The sequence below is a fragment of the Mustela putorius genome, unplaced genomic scaffold (genome assembly GCF_011764305.1).
Source record: "Mustela putorius furo isolate JIRA1106 unplaced genomic scaffold, ASM1176430v1.1 tig00003854_pilon_pilon_pilon, whole genome shotgun sequence".
Classification (NCBI taxonomy): domain Eukaryota; kingdom Metazoa; phylum Chordata; class Mammalia; order Carnivora; family Mustelidae; genus Mustela; species Mustela putorius.
In genome coordinates this window covers 11118279-11138006 of record NW_025422006.1, presented here as the reverse complement: position 1 = coordinate 11138006, position 19728 = coordinate 11118279, and the positions used below count along the sequence as shown (strand labels likewise).

General features: G+C 33.6%; 1 pseudogene; it reads right to left on the bottom strand.

Annotated features, from left to right (window-relative positions):
• Positions 1-16816: 16816 nt before the first annotated feature.
• Positions 16817-17247, bottom strand: LOC123387538 (annotated as a pseudogene).
• Between the last annotated feature and the right edge of the window lie 2481 nt (positions 17248-19728).

The following is a 19728-nucleotide window of genomic DNA, read 5'->3' as shown; positions in this document are numbered from 1 at the left end:
CAATTTGATCTACCACGGTGTGTGAGTTGTAGAATAATTATCTAATTATTTCTAGGGACTTTAGGTTTCAGCATCATATGCGAACAGATAAGAAGTTATTCATTCCCATCCTTATAATAAAAAGGCCCAGACAAATTAAAAATCAGTAATTGTTTTTGATCCATCATTGAACAGATTGTCACAGGGTTAGCTGAAATCCCAAAATTTAGAGAGAGAGTCACATTCAGAAAGATATAGCTCCATAGATGTGTTTACCTGGAGAGGAATCTGTGGGAATCATTAAACTGGTTAAGAAATATTTAAATGGTAATTCTGAAGAACTGCTGGAGGTTAAGTGAAGACTAACTTGAAAGTGAGAAACTCTTGGGGACTGCAGTCATTTCAGGGCCCCCCAATTATTCAGGATTTTACTCCAGGAACCCAACAAGTTCTCTTGGTGAGAATTTTGGAAAGATTCTCTGATAGTGCTAATGGGGAGAGGAAGAGAGCAGTTATCTTGAAACCCACCCAGAATCTTCTCCCTAACAAATGCCTGGTATCTAGGGAAAAAGAATTCATGAGAAGACAATTCTGAAAATTTTTTCCCAGTTGAAGGAAGGGAATTGTCCCTCTCCTCTAGCTCTCTTGTCTCATCTAAGGAAAAAAAAAAAAAAAAATAATAATAATAATAATAGAACTTCAATAAAATAGATAAGGAACATTGAAGTCAGGAGAGAGAAACTAATAAAGAGTTTTAAAGAAAAAGTCCCCCCTCTGGAAAAGGGAGACAGACATTTATAAAAGATACACCTTAAGACATAGGGTCACATAGATTTTAACATTATGACAAAACTATGGAACACTCCTCTTCTTACATACACTACTACAACCCTGACAAGCCTCCAGTAATCTAATTGGATTATAGATAAGAACCCTGCAAGAGAGAGACTCTCTGAGGAATATTAATTTAAAATTAACAACCTAAGCTTTTAACTTAGGAAAGTGGAGGAAGAAGTTCAAATTAAACCTAGAGCAAACAGAAGAAAGGAAATAACATTGTTAGAGAAGAAATTAAAGAAACTAAAAACCAAGAACAATAGTCAAAATGAATGAAACCAAAAGCTAGAGTGTTTTTGTTTTTTCTATTTGTTTGTTTTTGTTTTGGTTTGTTTTTTGAAAAGATTAATAAGATTGATAAATCTCTAGGCAGGCTAGCCAAGGATAAAAGAGAGGAGACACAAATCGCCAGTATCAGATTTGAAAGTATAATCACTACGGATCCCATGGACATTAACAGGATAATAAGGCAATATTATGAAACAACTCAGTGCCAGATTTGGTGACTTCAATGGCCTGGACAATTCTTTGAAAGAAACAAACTACCAAAACTCACTCAAAATAAAATAGATTAATTAGACAGCCCTATTTATGAAGACATTTAATTAGTAGTTAAACAATTCCAAAAAAGAAAACATAGGGCCCAATTTGGTCAATTTTACCAAACATTTAATTTTTTTTTTTTTAATTTTTTTTTTTTTTTAAAGATTTTATTTATTTATTTGACAGAGGGAGATCACAAGTAGGCAGAGAGGCAGGCAGAGAGGCAGGCAGAGAGGAGAGAGGGGAGAAGCAGGCTCCCTGCTGAGCAGAGAGCCCGACACGGGACTCGATCCCAGGACCCTGAGATCATGACCTGAGCCAAAGGCAGCGGCTTAACCCACTGAGCCACCCAGGCGCCCCAATTTTACCAAACATTTAAAGAAGAAATAATACCAATTCTACAGAATCTCTTCCAGAACATAGAAAAAAAGGAGAACATTTTCTGACTGATTTTATTAGATAACCATTGCATTAATACCAAAAATAAGAAAAGGAAAGTACGGATGAATATCTTAATGACCATACAGTCAAAATTCCTTGATAAAATGATAACATATCCAGCAATGTAAGAAATTTAAAAAGTGAATACATCATCAACAAATGGCCTTCATCCAGGTATTCAGGCTGCTTCAAGATTTGTAAATGAATCACAGTAATTAATCACATTAACAGAGTGAATAAGAAAAACTGTCTGAGTATATCAGCAGATACACAAAAGCCATTTGACAAAGGTCAGTTCCTCCTTGTGACAAAAGATCTCAAAAAACTAGACTAGAAGGGAACTTCCTTAAACTGATAAGCTGTATATAGGGAAAATGCTAGAGCTAATACTAGACTTGATTGAGAAACATGACTTTCCCCTAAAACTAAATAAGTATATTGTCTCATCACTCTCTTCAACATTTTACTGAGATGTTTTACAGAAAAATGTTTTAGTTATTGCAATAATGCAAGAAAAATAAACAAAAGATATAAAACATTGAAAAGAAGAAATAAAAAATTGCAGATGACATGATTTTCTATAAAGAAAACCCAAAAATTTCTACAAAAAGAACTCCCAAACTCAACTAATAAACAAGTATTAAAAGGTTGCAGGATATAAAGTTAACAAAAGTCAGTTGCTTTCCTATGCCAACAATGAACATTTGGAATTGGAAATCTACAAAAAAAGTACCATTTAAACTAGCACTGTCCCTCCCAAAAACCCCCCAAAATAAACTTAGATGTATCATAACTTATGTACTGTATCTGTATGTCGAAGGTTACAAAGCACTGATGAAAGCAATCAAAGATCTAAATAAAGGGACACATATTTTGTATCCATTTACTGGAATACTCAATATTGTTAAGTTTTCAGCTCTTCCCAAATTTATTCTGTTATGTTCAGTACAACTGGACTATAGTTGGTTTCAGCAATTAACTGTAATAATGACATTATGATATTGACTGATAAACACAGTGTTTAAGAGAATAGGGTGCTCAGGCATATACCTATAGTCAAACTGCTCTCTGACCAAGGTAGAAAGGCAATTCAGTGAAAAAAGGATGGTCTTGGGGACACCTGGGTGGGCTCAGTGGGTTAAAGCCTCTGCCTTCAGTTCAGGTCATGATCTCAGGGTCCTGGGATCAAGCCCCAAATCGGGATCTCTGCTTAGCAAGGAGAATGCTTCCCCTCCTTCTCTCTCTGCCTGCCTCTCTCCCTACTTGTGATCTCTGTTTGTCAAATAAAATAAATAATAAAATAAATAAATCTTAAAAAAAAAAAAAAAGATGGTCTTCAACACCTGGTGTGGGACATCCTTTTTTAAAAAAGAAATGGTCCTAGACACTTTGTACAAATATTATTTAAAAATGAATCAAATGCAGTGCAGGGTGCCTGGTGGCTTATTTAGTTGAGTGTCCAACTGTTGGTTTCCACAGGGGTCATGATCTCATGGGTTCTGGGGTGGAGCCTCCACACTGGGCTCCTCGCTCAGCAGGGAGTCTGCTTAAGAGATTCTCTCCTTCTGCCCCTGCCCCCCTCATGCTCTCTTTCTCTCTCTCTAAAGGTAAATGTCTACAAAGAAACATAGGAAGAAATATGTATGACCTGGGCTGAGTGATGAGTTAGATGAGTGGTTGATTTCAGGGCTGAGGCAGATAATATGCAAGGTGAGTTATTGAGCATTTTCTCCTGCCAAAAAGCAGACAGTACTCCAACAAAAAAAACAAAACACACAACAACAGCAACAACAAAACAATCAGGGATATGTGGAAGAGACACAGGAACTAACTAAAATTGCTCCCAGTGGACCCAAACTGGAATAATTGACCAATAAATAAATATGGTAACATTGCATTTTAACCCAAAGCATAAAATAAATGTACCTGAGTTAGACCAATATAAATAAGTGATTGGATTAAAAAAGATGCGTGAAGGAGAGTAGCTAAGTTTCCAATGCAGAAGAATCGCAAATTAATTATGTAGCTATTGGTCTTTCAAGGAAGTAGAGGATAAAGTCCTACCTCTTGTGTATGAAATGCATACAGTAACTTCCTACTAAAAGAGAACATCATGGAAAAAGAGAAGAAATGTATGTTTTCACATGGAAAGACAAAAACCAAAAACCCAAACTTGCAAAAAGCTACCTCTCTCAGGAAATAAAGACTAGCATCATCAGAAATAGTCATGTTAAAAGCATGTACCTTTGGTATAATATGATGAGAGTGACAATTTACTTCTGTGGTCTTCCTCCCCAAATTCATAAACTCTGTGTGACCATTGGAAAAACATCACACAAGCCCAAACTGAAAGGCATTTTGCAATATCCCTGACACTCTTCAAAACTGTCAGAGGAACAAATAAGTAACAAAAGTCTAAGAAACTCTCATAATCTAAAGATGCCTGAGAAATTATGAATATCTAGGCAAGAGATTTTGGTGGCTTCAATGAACATGGTAAGAATGTAGGTGCTAAGAAATGGTGAACATTTTCATGGACGCGAAAAGAGCTTACTGATTTTAAATGTGAAAGAACAAGAAATTGAGAATCACCCCTGGTTTGGGGTTGAATGACTAGGTGGATGGTGTGCTATATTTGGTGAAAGGGAAAAGAGGGGATCTAGGAATATCCTTTGGTAAGGGAGAGAAAGAGAGGATCTCCTTTGAATATATTAATTTAAATTAGATATCCAAATGGAGGTTCTGAGCAGGTGGTTGAATATTTTAGTCTGAAGCTCAGCAGAGAGATTGGAGATAGATATGTAAATCTTAGAGTCACAAGCACACAGATAGTATTTAAAACCATGACAGTGAGTATAAATAAAGAAGATAAAGAGTCCAAGGTTGGGACATTACAAGAATTAGGGATTGAGAAAGGGTAATACTCTTGAAAAAGAAACTGAGAAGGAGCATCACAATGATATGGGAGGAAAATCAAGTCTCAGAGATAGGAAAAGGAAGAGCTCTGAGAAGGAGAGAAATGTTTTTAAAAGTAAAGAGAGCAATGCCTAAAATATAGTTGGAATGCCCAAAAAGAAAAAAAAAAAAGTTACCTACTATCATTATCACAAAAGCTCAGACTTCATAGATATAGCTAAATTATTTTGAATGCAATTTCTGTCCTTCCTGGATGCTTTACCTGGGGCTACCTTGCTAACTACCAATTTCTTCAGTAGTGAAATAGTGGGGACCTGGGCATCAGTTCCTTCCTCTTGGATTATAGCAAAGTGCAAATAAGATTTGAATGTAAATATGTCATTTGAGTTTTATAAACAACTTTGCAAAGAATTCAGAAAAAGTACAATTTATTTCTGATCTGAGAATTTAAAAAGAATTTGTCGTGGAAGTTGCCTTTGAGATGAGAAATGAATAGAATTTTGCCAAGCAGTGGGGGAAAAGAAAGAATTCTGAACAGAGAAAAAAAACATACGAGCAAAGACCTAGCAATTATAAAGTATAGGGCTCATTTGGAAGAATAGCAAGTTGTGATGTTTCCTGGAAATTAGGGTGTGAATAGTGGATAAGCCTGGGGCCCTATTTTAGAAGAAATCTAAATGACAGGCTCAGGGATTTGGATTTTATATTGTGGACTGTAGAAAACCATGCATGATTCTTAGTAGGTGATTAAGCTGGTCAGACTGGGCTTTGTAGATGAATATAGCTGTGGTGAGTAGAAAGTATTGGAAGAGGGCATAGTGGGTGTCTCATTGGACATCGGTTTAAGGTTACAAACATTTTATTCATGAATCCTTGTTTTAGGGGAAAAAAAGTGATTTGTAATACTTGGTACAGTTCATTGAGTCCAAGAGTGCATATCAAATACATAGTGTCATTTTTCTGTGTAGGCAAAGAGGGTCTTGAGTCCAGGCCTTTTCCTGATACTGTTATGAAATTTCCTTATTACCTGATGGAACCAGAATGCTAGAGATGGCCTGTAGTCCCACATGCCTAACAGGGGTATAAAAGAAAAAAATATATATATCATTCCTATTTAAATAGGACAAAAGAAAACACCATGCTATTGTTTTTACCATATATTTAGAGATGAGGTGACTAATTTTGAAGATGGTAGTAATGATGCTAATATTCCAAAAATGTTAATATTCTATGAATCTAACTTATTCCTTTGCCCTGGAGTGGAATAAACCACTGATTTGAAAGGTAGTTTTTTGTGCTACTGAACATTAGGAAATGCAAGGAAATTACTTACCTTCATATGAGCTCATTTGTTCATCTGTACAAAAAGAGTTAGGTTAATGACCTTATAATAGACTCTCAATAAAAAATGTATGTGTATACATATATACATATGTATACACACACACATATATTGTGTGTGTATAATGATATGATATCCATATATATATGAATTAAATATATATACATAAATATGTATACACAGATATATTTAATTCAGTGTTTTCTCAGTCCTAATCATGGAATCCTTCTAAAATATAAAATCTAGAAACATCACTGGCACTAGTTTACTACAAACATATTTTTTTGAAATGTTGCTCTAGACATTTCTTAAGACCATAGATCAAGGAAAGTATGGGGCCTTATACCGATTTTATATCCTGGCTCTAACTGTTTACCAGGTCATTGGCTTTGATCTCCTCACTTAATCTATATGACATTCCATTTGTTCACTTGTACTGTGTTCATTACTATTACCCATTCTGTATGATTGTCTTAAAGATCAGACTTAATGTACCCAAAGCACTAGCCAGAGTGTTTCATGCTCACACAGCTGCTATTACAGCTGTAAATAAGGGCAGATAATCTTTATCCTTATCCTTATCATTATTATATTTAGTTAAGTTTTGATAAGTACATTGCTTTTAACTGTAATATGGGAGATTCTAAAATTTATTAGTTTTTTTATATCTTTGGTTGAGATATAATTCATATACCATGAAATTAACACGACTCAAATGGGTATAGTTCTATGGATTTTATTGTAGTCATAAATTATGCAACCATCACCCTCACACATCTAAGTTTTTGAACACTTTCATTACTCCATTAGAAACCCTGTATCTATTAGTAGTCATGATCTATTTTCTCCCAAAGCCACCCCTTTTCCCCCCTCCTCAACTACAAGTTTTACTTTCTGTCTCTACACACTTGCCTATTGTAGATATTTCATTGAAATTGAATTATAAAATACATGATGTTTTTATTATTAGTTTCTTTCACTTAGGATCATGTTTTTTAAGACTCACCTGTGTTGTTGTAGTATCAGTATTTTAATCTTTTTTTTTTTTTTTTGATAGATTTAGGTATATGATCCAGTTTGGGTTTACTTTTTTTTTTTTTTGAAAATATTAAGTAAGATGGGTGTACAAGTTAATTCTTTTTCATATAGATATCTAACTACCCCCTGCAGTAATTGTTGAAAAAACTCATATTTCCTTATTAGATAGTCTTCACACCATTGTTGAAAATCAGTTTGATGATAAATGTATTTATTTTTGGACTTTCAATTCTATTCCATTGATATCTATGTCTATCCTTAGTCCAACACCATGCTGTCTTGATAACTATACTTTTGTAGTAAGTTTTCAAAATCAAGAAATTCTGAGTTCTCCAATTTTGGCTATTTTTCAAGACTGTTTCGGGCGGCTCTTCTGGTTTCCTGAATTTCCAGATGAATTTCAGTTTCAATTTCCAGATCCACTTGTTTATTTAAAAAAAAAAAAAAAATCCACCGAAATTTTTGAAAGGCTTTTTATTAAATCTATAGATCAATTGGGAAGTGTTATTATCTTCACACTATTGTTTTTTTTTCTTGATCCATGAGCACAAGATGTCTATTTATTTTAACTTAAAAAAATGTAACAATGTTTTATAGTTTTCAGTGTATAAGACTTGCACATCTTTGATTAAGTTTTTATTCATAGGTATTTTTTGAATACTATCATACATGGAATTCTATTTTTCAATTTCATTTTGGGTTGTCTGTTGTTAGTATATAGAAACACATTTTGTAGTATGTAGAAATGCACAGTATATGGAAATATATATTTTACCCTAGTATCCTGAAAAACTGCCGAATTTTTAATTGGTGTATAGTTTTGTTGGTTTTTGTTGTTCATTTTATTGTTTTCTTTCTTTGTTTCTTTTCTTGTGATGTCTTTGTCTGGTTTGGGGTTCCAGTGTAAGAGTGGTCTCATACAATGAGGTGGGGTGTTTTGTTTCAAGAGTTTTCAAAGAATTAACAATCATTCCATTCTCCTTTAAATGTTTGGGGTAGAATTCATTAGTGAAGCCACCTGGTCCTGAATTTTTATAGGAAATATTTCAATTACTAATTCAATCTCTTTACTTATTATGGTCTGTCATATCATCTATTTAACCTTGAATCAATTTGCATCCTTTTTATCTTTCTAGAATTTTTTTTTTGTTTATGTTATCTGATAGTTGTTTCATGGTTTTCTTATCATTGTTTTTTTTAATCTCTCTATGCCAGGTTATAGGAATCCTGTTCTCATTTTTTATGTTAATAATTTGTAGCGTTCTGACTTCTTGGTCTGTCTCTAGTGAAAGAGGTTGTCAAATTTGTTCATCTTTTTAAAATATGCAATTTTTGGGTTTGTTGTTTTTCTCTATTTTTTATTCTCTATTTTTATTCATTTCCCCACTCTGTTCTTTGTTATTTCCTTCTGTTTTTTTTCAGTTAGTTTGCTTTTATTTTTCTGGTTGTCTTAAATTGGAAGGTTAGGTTATTGATATGACAGCTTTATTCTTTTTTTCAGGAGGAGGTGACATATAAATATCCATCTAAACACTCCTTTAGCTGGCCATCTCATCACTTTTGGTAAGTTGTGTATTTTTGGTTTTTTGGGCATTCTTCTCAAGGTATTTCCTTATTTTCCTTATCATTTATTTCTTGGACCTACTTGCCCTATTGTTTATTTGGTAGTGGATGGCTTATTATCCACATACTTATTAGTTTTCATACATTTTATCTGTTGTTGGTTTCAATTTAAAATCTTTTCAAAAATGTACATTTTTTATTATTTCAAATAATTAAGTTTATCAAGGTTGTTTATGTCATTATATATGGTCTATATTCTGGATAATATTTATATATACACTTGAAAAGAATGTGTATCCTGCTCTTGTTGAGTAGTGTTCTATAGATGTCTACTGGCTCTAATTATAGTGTTTTCAGGTTTTTTTATATCCTGCTGATCTCCTGTTGCTATCTGTAAATTGTCTATTTTTCCCTCAATTCTGTTTTTGCTTAATGTAATTTGGAGAGCTGTGTGTGTGTGTGTGTGCATATATATATATATATATAATATAATCCTTTTATCATTATTAATCTCTTCATCTATAGAATCATCTTTTGTTTTTAAAGTTTATTTTGTCTGAATTAATATAGCCATTTCAGCTCTGTTTTGTTTAATTGTTTAGTTTATTTTGGACTCCTATAAGAGAATCACACAAACTAAATACCTTATAAACAACAGAAAATTTATTTCTTATGGTTTTGGAGGCAGGAAGTTTGAGATCAGCATGTTCAACTGAGGGCTCCCTTTTGATTGCGGACTTACTTTATTGAGGAAGGGACTGGGGGATCTCTCTGGAGCCCCCTTTTACTGGTCACTAATCCCATTCATGAGGGTTCTACTCTCATGATTTATGCACCTCCTCAAACGCATCACCTATGAATACTATCATTGTGAAGGGTTAGGATTTCAACCTGAATTTTTCAACATGAATGAGAGAAACAAACATTCAGACCATAACAGTTACTACTGCTATATATATAGGAAAGCAGAGTGTATATACTGTAGAGTGTGTGTGGTAGATAGATAGATAGATATCTTTACAAAATCTGTGTGTCTTTTCAGCTAAAGTTTATCTCTTGTGTAATTGTTGTAATCATGTTTGTTTATTTTTATTCCATTTTTCAAATTTCTATCTTTTGGAGTATGGTAATCCACTTACATTTACTGTAATTATTATAATTATTGATATGATAGCATTAGCATCACACATTTTGCTCTTTATTTTTCTCTACATCCTATGTGGCTTTTGTTCATATATTCCTTGATTATTATGGACCTTTTAGTGTTAAATACACATTTTTTATGTGTTGTTTAAATGTGTCTATTTCTTTTCTATATAAATGTATTTTTTTCTTTTAGTTATTTTCTCAGGAATTGATATGTGGATTATAATTACCACCTGAACTTAAACAATCTAGTTTCAAATCAATCAATGACTTAACTTCAATAGTATATAAAACTTTGACCCAATATGATTCTCTTCCCTCCCCTCTGCCCTTTTTTGTACTATTATTTTCATGCAAATTATATCCTTACATATTATATAACCTATGAGCACAGTGTTATAATTATTGCTTTAATTTTCTATTAACTACTCAAATTTCTTTTATATGTGGCATACTTCTCTATTTTTTTCTTTTAGGTTTTTTAGGGGGGTGTTATTTTATGTTGAAAACTAGACATTTTAGATAACAGTAATATAACAGCTTTGGCATTAGGAGAGCCTCACCCACCAGGAATTCTTGTTGTTGTTTTTATTCATTGTGTTATGTATTGTTCTGTTGTTGCTGCTTATATGTTTAGTGATTTTTCTAGATGAATTCTAGAAATTCTACATTTTATGTTTTTTGCAATGTAAAGTCACTGACATCTACTAGAATTTTTTTTAAGTTCTTACTTTAATTTTAAACCTGATTTCTATGGTCTGTGCAAGGTTAATAAAATTTCATCAGAGATTGCTTAGAAGGTTTTCTAAATCAGATTCTCAGAATCAGTCAGTGATTTTTAAATAAAACAGTTACAAATGAAGGTATTTTTTATTATCTTTTTTTGTATATTACCTGTTATCTATATATTATCTATGTTGCTTTTTATATTTACCTGTTCATTATTTTGTGTGAATTTGAGTTACTGTGCAGTTTTTCTTACATTAGAAATTACTGTAGACTGCTATTTCATGTAAGTCTATTAGAGACAAATTCTCTAAGTTTTTATTAATTTGGAAATTCTCTTCATTCCCTCTTTATTTTTTGAAGGATAGTTTTTCTGGATATAGAATAGTCGATGGACAGTTTTTTTTTATTTCAGCACTTTTTAAATGTGTATTGCATCATCTCAGGCCTCCTTGGTTTTCTGATGAAAAGTGAGTTAATCATAGTAAAAGTTTCTTGTACCTAATAAGGTATTCTTCTCTTGTTGCTCTCCAGATTTTCTCTTTGTCTTTGAATTTTGTGTCAACTTTACTGTAAAGTGTAAGTGTAAATTTCTTTGAGTTTATCCTTCTTGGAGTTCCATAGGGGTTTCTGAATTTGTAGATTCACATCTTTAGTTAAAATTTGAGGTTTTGGTCATTATTAATTCAAATATTTTCTTTACTTTTTCTTTCTCTTTTCTTTCTGGGACTGCTATTATGTGTATTGGTATGCTTGATGGCTTCACACAGGTCTCTGAAGCTCCACTCAGGTTTCCTCACTTTTTCTACTCTCTCCCTTTCAGAACGGATAATCTCAATTACTGTATTTTGAAGTTCATTGATTATTTCTTTTGACAGTTCAGTTATGTTGCTGAGCATCACTATTTTGCATTTTAGTTGTTACATTTTTAAAATCTGTTTGTTTTTGATATATTTTATAATTTATATCACTTTATTGATATTAGCAATGATAAAAATTGGGGTTATACATTACTTCCTAAAATATGATATCTTTTTTAGTTCTTTGAACATATTTATGGTAGCTGATTTAACCCTTAAAATACCCACCTCCCAAAATTAGAGACTTATAGAAATTTTCTATCAACTACTCAAATTTCTTTTATATGTGGCATACTTCTCTATTTTTTCTTTTAGGTTTTGTATTTTATGTTGAAAAACTAGACATTTTAGATAATATAATATAACAGCTTTAGCATTAGATCTCTCCTCACCCACCAGGAATTTTTGTTGTTGTTTTTATTCATTGTGTTATGTGTCATTCTGTTGTTGCTGCATATATAGCAGATGGTTTAGTGATTTTTCTAGACAAATTCTAGAAATTCTACATTTTATGTTTTTTTGCAATTGGGAAAGTCACTGACATCTACTAGAATTTTTTTTTAAGTTCTTACTTTAATTTTAAAAAACTGATTTCTATGGTCTGTGCAAGGTTAATAAAATTTCATCAGAGATTGCTTAGAAGGGTTTTCTAAATCAGATTCTCAGAATCAGTCAGTGATTGGTTAGAAGATTTTCTTAAATGCTTTACCTTTGGGGTCTTTAAATCTGTTAAAGGGATGTGTGGTGAGAAGGCATGCCTTCAAATTTCAGACTGTTTATTACACAGAACAACTTTCACTTTCTCCTTACATAGCATCTCAATATCTACAATAGATGTGTGGGCCTTCTATTTTCTCTGGTCTTTCCTGGACATGTTCATAGACTTGTCCATGTGCACAGCTTTTTAGATCCCTAGGACTATGTGAGAGTTTTTCAGAGTTCCCAATGGTCATCTAGTTTCACAAGTATTTCCTTTTAAAGTCCTGGCAAAGATTACGGCCTTACATACCAATAATAATCTGCAAGCAAGTTTTTCATTGTTTTGGTAATATGCTCACAATATGAACTTTCCTTATCCTCTCCCTTTGCTGAACTCTGAGTCAAATCAAAGTCGTAACACTCCAGAATAGATCTCTTTTTCGAAGGGTCTGCAGATTTGGGACACAATTTTGACTCTGCTTTGGGGGATGATACATTTAACAAAATTTCAAAATACTTTTCAGTCCTCTCTGTTGGCTGAAAAACAGGGTTTTTTTTTTTTACAATTACTGTGTAACTATGTTATAGTAAAAGGGGATTAAAACATCATAGATCTTGCTGTCTTACTAAGGTTCAGTAGTTTTTCTTTGATAAACAATTTCTACTTGTTCTGTGGCTTTAGCTAATTTCCAGAGTTCTGAGTTACTGGTTTTTTTTTACTTTTTTTTTTTTTTTTTGCCAGTATATTCACTGTTTTTGTGGGAGAAACTATGATTAAAGTCCTCACTCTGCCATTCCTGAAGTCATCTGCCATGAAATGTTTTGGAAGGCCTATTTTTAGGGGTGCCTGGCTTGCTCAGTTGGTTAAACACCTGCCTCTGGCTAAGGTCGTGATCTCGGGGTCCTGAGATTGAACCCCACATCAAGTTCCACATCGAGCCCTACATTGGGCACCCTGCTTAGCGGGGAGTCTGCTTCTCCCTTTCCTGCCCTTACCCCCACTCATGCTCTCTCTTTTGCTCTTAAAAAAGAGAAGAGAGAGAGAGATAGGCAGGGAGGGAGGGAGGGAAGAAATCTTAAAAAGAGGTGTATTTTTTATTTTCTTGGAAACTTTCACATTATTATTTTATCTTGTTATTTATAAGAATCAAAAAATCACCCTATGTAGATTTTGTCTCATTTCTAGAACTGACAGCATGCTGGTGATACTAAAAACGCCTTGTATATCTCCCCTTCCATGTGCTACCCTGACATGTGAATTCAACTGAAAATTATACCCAGACTAAACATAAATAGAACAGGGAATTGACTTAAGTTGTTGGACTACATTTGTATGCTTATTTTCATATCTTTGAATATTATATGTTAGTAATTGCTCTTAAATATATTAAAGATTGCTATATTTGTGGAACATAACAAATAGCATGGAGGACATGGGGGGGCAGTTAGAGAGGAGAAGGGAGTTGAGGGAAATTGGAAGGGGAGGTGAACCATGAGAGACTATGGACTCTGACAAATAATCTGAGGGTTTTGAAGGGGCGAGGGGTGGGAGGTAGGGGTACCAGGTGGTGGGTATTATAGAGGGCATAGATTGCATGGAGCACTGGGTATGGTGCAAAAATAATGAATACTGTTATGCTGAAAATAAAAAATAAATTTAAAAAAAGATTGCTATAATATCATTTAAAAGAAAGAAAAAATGATTCTCTTACTTTTAAATTTGATGCCCAAATTTACCTTGTCTCACTAGCCAAATTACAAATGATACGTGGAAGGGAAAAAAAAAATGAGATGCATGCTAAGTAGATGTGTTGATGTTTTATCTTGGGATCCTGTACAATACAGAATATTTCATGCTAATTAGGACTGATCTTCTGAAAGCAGGATGTTGGGTAACCCTGAGGGGCTTTCATTGTTACAGCAGCCATGTGCAGGTTACACTGGTCAAATGATAATTTTCCTTTCAGCCAACACAAAATGATGTAGGGGGTTGGGGAACACTCCATTTCTCCACTGATGCTGAATGGTGCTTATCTAATGGTCTCTTACATATGCAGATTAGTATGTGATTAAGAAGAAAGAGGTTGGTTTTGAATGGTAGAACCCATCTTCATTTTTTTTGATGACCCAAGAGTGTATTAACTCATTATTAATATATCTGTAACTATGGAACAAGTTTGAAATACACTTATTAATAAGCGGTTTGTACCTTGACAATGTGTTTTTTCTTCCTATTTGAGTCTAGGAAATCATTGTGCTGATTAGTTCATTTTTGGAAAATACTTAAAACATAAAAATTGAGATCAAGTGCTAAGTGTTTTATAATATATACTGGGTCACACACTCTCCTAACATAAAATTAGAAGATATTCAAAAATGTTTGGTTTATCATGTTTAATAACATACAATTAATAAATTTTATGATATCAAATGTCCACAAAAATAATTCAGTTATTATCACAATAAAATTTCATATGCTACTAGGTACATATAATGAGAAAAGAAAACCTAGAAAGAAATGGTAGCATATACTTATAAAATCTCATAGATAATAGATGTCACAAATTGCTAAAACAAAACAATAAGTTTCAGTAATTAATAGAATTCATTATAAAATTTGAATTTTAGTGGGCGCCTGGGGTGGCTCAGTGGGTTAAGCCGCTGCCTTCGGCTCAGGTCATGATCTCAGGGTCCTGGGATCGAGTCCCGCATCGGGCTCTCTGCTCAGCAGGGAGTCTGCTTCCTCCTCCTCTTCTCTCTCTCTCTGCCTGCCTGCCTCTCTGCCTACTTGTGATCTCTCTCTGTCAAATAAATAAATAAAATCTTTAAAAAAATTTTTTTGAATTTAGTTTGTTGACTTGACCAAGAAATTGTCTATATAAAGTAATTCATTTATGTAAACTATAAATTCATTTCAATTAATCTTTTTTTTAATCTGTCTAATGGTTTGATAATCTTCCTGCACTTGTTGTACTTAATCAGATCAGGCATCTGGTCTTCTTGAAGGAAATGGTCCTTTTATATTAAGGTTTACAGTCTCTTGGCTGTATGCCTTCAAGAGGGCATACAGGCACCATAAACTTTCTTCTGTGACCTCTGTCAAAATCCGTTTTGAGAATGGATTGATTTTAAGCCACCAATTACACCTTCTAGTAATCATTTCATATAAAAGTTATGTGGTTTTAATTTCTCTTTTATTTCAGTAAATCCTAGAAATATATTACTTAAATCCTGCTTTTATACTCCTCTAAAAAAAACACAACCTTCCTCCTCTGTAAGATTATCAGGATCTATAGTTTCCAGGGGTGTTTTATACTTATTCCCCTAAGATTTGCTTCTGCATTAATTCAATTTAGTAAATTACTCTGTGGTAACAAACAGTCCTAAATTTTAGTGACTTAAAACTATAGATAATATTTCCTTCCTTATGTTACATGTCCACTGTTGGTGGGCAAAAGGATCTGTTCATTATAATAATCGAAAGATCTAGGATGACAAATCAGAGACTATCTTGAATGCTGCTGATCAGAATATTAAATGGAAGAAGAATGTCTCAAAGAGGGAAACAAATCCTTAGCCAAAATAACACACATCGTTCACTCTCAAGTCCTTGTTTAGAACCAGTCACTTGGGTTCAATTGCTCATGGGTATTGGGAATGGTGAAAAAGTAGAATATTATGATATACCCCCAAAATAAAGAACTTGAAATATTCAGGGATGGGGAGAGAAGAGTATCAGTGTATATCAGAATCTCTCTTCACAATTGTAATACAGGCAAGCACAAGTTTGGAGAAAAGCTAGATCATGTAGGGGAAAACACAGATCACTCAGGACATTTAATTTTTTAATTGGTAAAGATTTTTAATTTAGTAAATTACTTGTAAATCTCTATGTTCTTACTAGGTACTTGTGAATATTCTCTACTCTTAGGTAAGATTATTACATTTAATCAGAAGCTGTTTGAACTGTGTGCAATATAGCCTTCGATTTTCAGGTGAAAATATGCCAGGGAGTGCTGTTTTTTTTAATTTCGAATAAGAGTATCAACACAATTTTACCTCATAGAAATATACCTCCTTAATGAAATATGAATTGTGGGCTGGAGAATAATATATATAGAAAACCAGGGTAAAGAGGAAAAAAAATGGATTTTCTGTTTTCCTGGGAAAGTTTGAGAGATTGAAAGGAATTTGGTTTGTCTGATAAAACGAGGGCACTCTCAGAAAATGAAAGGTTATTCCATCTTGCTGAGGCAAGAGGATAAAAAGAGAGAGAGATGGTTCACTTTCTTTATCACTATAATTCAAACAGCGAAGTTGTCGTGTAAAGCTTATTATTATTACATTATTATGGGCCAAGAATTTTATTCTCATTAGGTTTCTAAAATGGTATATCATGAATTTGATATGATAGGATCATTAAGACTTAAAATACACGATCATACTGAAGAAAGAACAGGTTATGGAAAGTGTCAACATGAATTCCCTCTTCTCCCTCACTTCAACTACCCTATCCAAAGCCTTCTAGAGGAAAAATATTATATGTAGTCAGTATCAGGATATATGTACATATAATACATGAAATATATAACTCATAAATTTCCAAATTATAGCATACCTAATCATCCTGGAGATATAGAGTTTTGTTAGTATGTACAACATGAAGCTTTTTCTTTTTTTTTAAACAAACTGTGGCCAGTTTTATTAAAGAAAAATTCCATGTGATTTACTTTTCACCAGTCTGTTCTGGCATGCTTCTAATGATAACAGAATCACCTGGATCATTGATAGCCAGCGTGCATACTCTGTAGTATTTCCCACATGCCGTGCCCAATTCAATATTATCGCCACTGTAGTGATGGACACCAGTTTTGGCCAACATGGCATAGTATTCTATTTCAGATTTCCTCAAGGCCGGGCAGTTGTTGGCGAGGATGACCAGCTTCGCTTTGCCGTGTCTGATCATTTTCAGAGTCTGCTTGTACCTCCAGCACGTATTTTCCACTTTTTTTTTATAACGAGCTGGAACCTGGAGTTGATGGACTCCAGCCACTTTTTCGTCTTCTTTTGTGGCCACCATCTTCCTGTCTTAGGTGCGGGATGGCCCCAACCAAGAGCAGCTGCCAAAATGGCCGGGAGAGAGAAAGGAAAGGACATGAAGCTTTTTATATAGAAATTGAAGAAATAGCAAATGAGAGAAGAAAAAAAAAAGTTGAGTGTTTTCATGTCAACCTGTCCCTGCAATCACTAACCATAATGGAGAATCATGTTTCGAATTATTTTGATAAATCTACTTTACCTTTATAACCATAGCAACATTATCTTCCCATAACAGGGAAGAATTTCCATTTTCATGCCTGTAAGGGTAAGGATGACAAAGTGGTGAGAAAGGAGAGTTTTGCTTAGCTTTCATCTTGAAAGAGCTAAGCAGAATCTATTGGAAAGAGTGTAAATAATGCTATGCTCTCATCACTGCTGATCTGGGAATTAAAAGTGCAACACTTGTTGCTCCCTCTCTCTGGAGAATGTGGAGATAAAGACTGTGACTTTGACATCAAGGAATTCAGAAACTATATTGAAGGAGACACACAAGTGAATACACCCTCATGACTCAATGTTACTATCACAATATTATATGATTGTTTTCTTAATAATATGATGCCTGATGTAGTTAGAAAATATTCCAAACATTAAAATATTGTTCTAGAATTCTAAATTCTAGAATTCTAAAATTCTAATACCATGATTTTCTAAGGAGAAAATGTCTAGTTGAGAATATTTGATACTGTAGAAAACATATTTTGGTAAAGTGATAGCAGATTTAATAAGAAATCCAGATTACATATTAGATCTTCTTGCCACATTTATAATGTTTCCTGAAGTATATGAAAAACATGTTTGTTGATGTAGCCTATCAGGACTCTCTTTCTTTTTTCCATCCATACCATTGGTATCCTCAATGTGTGTCCATTTCACATATATTTTCAAAAAGTCACAATTCAGTATTTGTTATTTGTTTGTTCATTTGGTAATTGTTTACTTTAAAGCCAGTTAATAGGAGTCTGGCAGTGACTAGCTCCACAATGGGCTTTTGAAACATCGGGGCTAAATCCCTGTCCATGGTTCTTTGCAGATGATGTAAGGATGACTGATACCTTTCACTTAGTTACTAACTTCCTCCACCATGCCCTTGGATGATATCAAGAACTTTTTGTCCTGTGGAGTCCAGACATAGCCTCGGAACTGTTCACAAAACACTGCCTCAAGCAGCACTGCCTCTATCAACTGATTAGAGTTGTCACATGAGATGAAATCTATTTGTCATTATTAGGCAGATAAATAGTATTATCCTGTTGGGAAAAAAAAACAAACAGGCAGAATGTAGCAATAACTCATTCCCAAAATAATATTAAACCGGTATGACAAAGAAAGGAATCTAGTACAAACCTTTAGATGTAAGTTTTATTTGATTTTTACTTTTCAAAAGATTGAGTATGTTTCCAATAATCTTGTTAAATACTCTGTGAAACACTTAACTGGTTTAGATATAGTTACATCTTACTCTGCTTAACTTAGGTTTGTTGTTGCCTTTTTTTTTAATGTTTAGTGATTCTGTTGTTTTTAGCATTTTTGTTTACTTTGCGTTTTGTTTAGTTGTTACTGTTCACATTTACAGAATTAGAGAACAACCTTTAATGGCCTTAAATAAGCCTGCATCTGTAAGAAAAAAACATGTGATCAATATACACTTTGAAATGGTTACAAAAGACAGTCAATATTGTTTCCTGCAAATAGAGGTTTAAGGGAATGCAGGTTCTTCTTGAGGTAGATGGTCTCATGAACACTCACCTCCAAAGTATGTATCCATACTAGATAACATGAAAAGGGTTTACATATGTCTGCCCATCACTGTGGTGGTGAGTATTCCATTACTTTGCTCGAATGCTTTTATATAGTAAGACCTTCAAGGTACATTGAATATTGTTATACTTTAATTCCTGAGCATATTAGGTATACACATGTATTTTTCTTCGTTCCCCTGATAGAAGCATATAAACTACTCTAATCCACATGGTGCTAAGTAAAAACAGGGGTGAAAAAAGACACAACGTTTTCAGAATAATTGGCTAAGAGAATGTTATTCTTTGAGAGTTTGAACTAATCATGAGAAATGGTTTCTGCCTCCCCTGCTCATGGAAATTGGAAAATGGATCAAGGAAACTTAACTTAGAATGCAAAAGACTAGGAAACCGACTATACTGAACATGACCTGGGTTCCATAGGGGACTTACTAGGAAGAGGGTTCCTGTAGGATATAGAGGTCATTGTAAGAGTAGAGGGATATAGGGATAATTTTAACACACATAATTCAATTTATAAACCACTGGGAATCTAGCATTAAAGAATGATGTGCCCTATAAAAATTAAGGTTAATCTGAAGCAAACACAATTTACTTCTGCCATGAGTGGTGCTATGAAGAGAGAACAATAAACAGAGACTAAGTATGCTTCTATCTTAAAAGGATCCCCACCTCTTCTTTGCATACTCCTAACACCTTTGCTCACTGTGGGCCAATAAGAGAAATGTCTTCTACGGAAGCATCGGTCAGTTCTCTAAAAACTAGTTCCAGGAGTGAA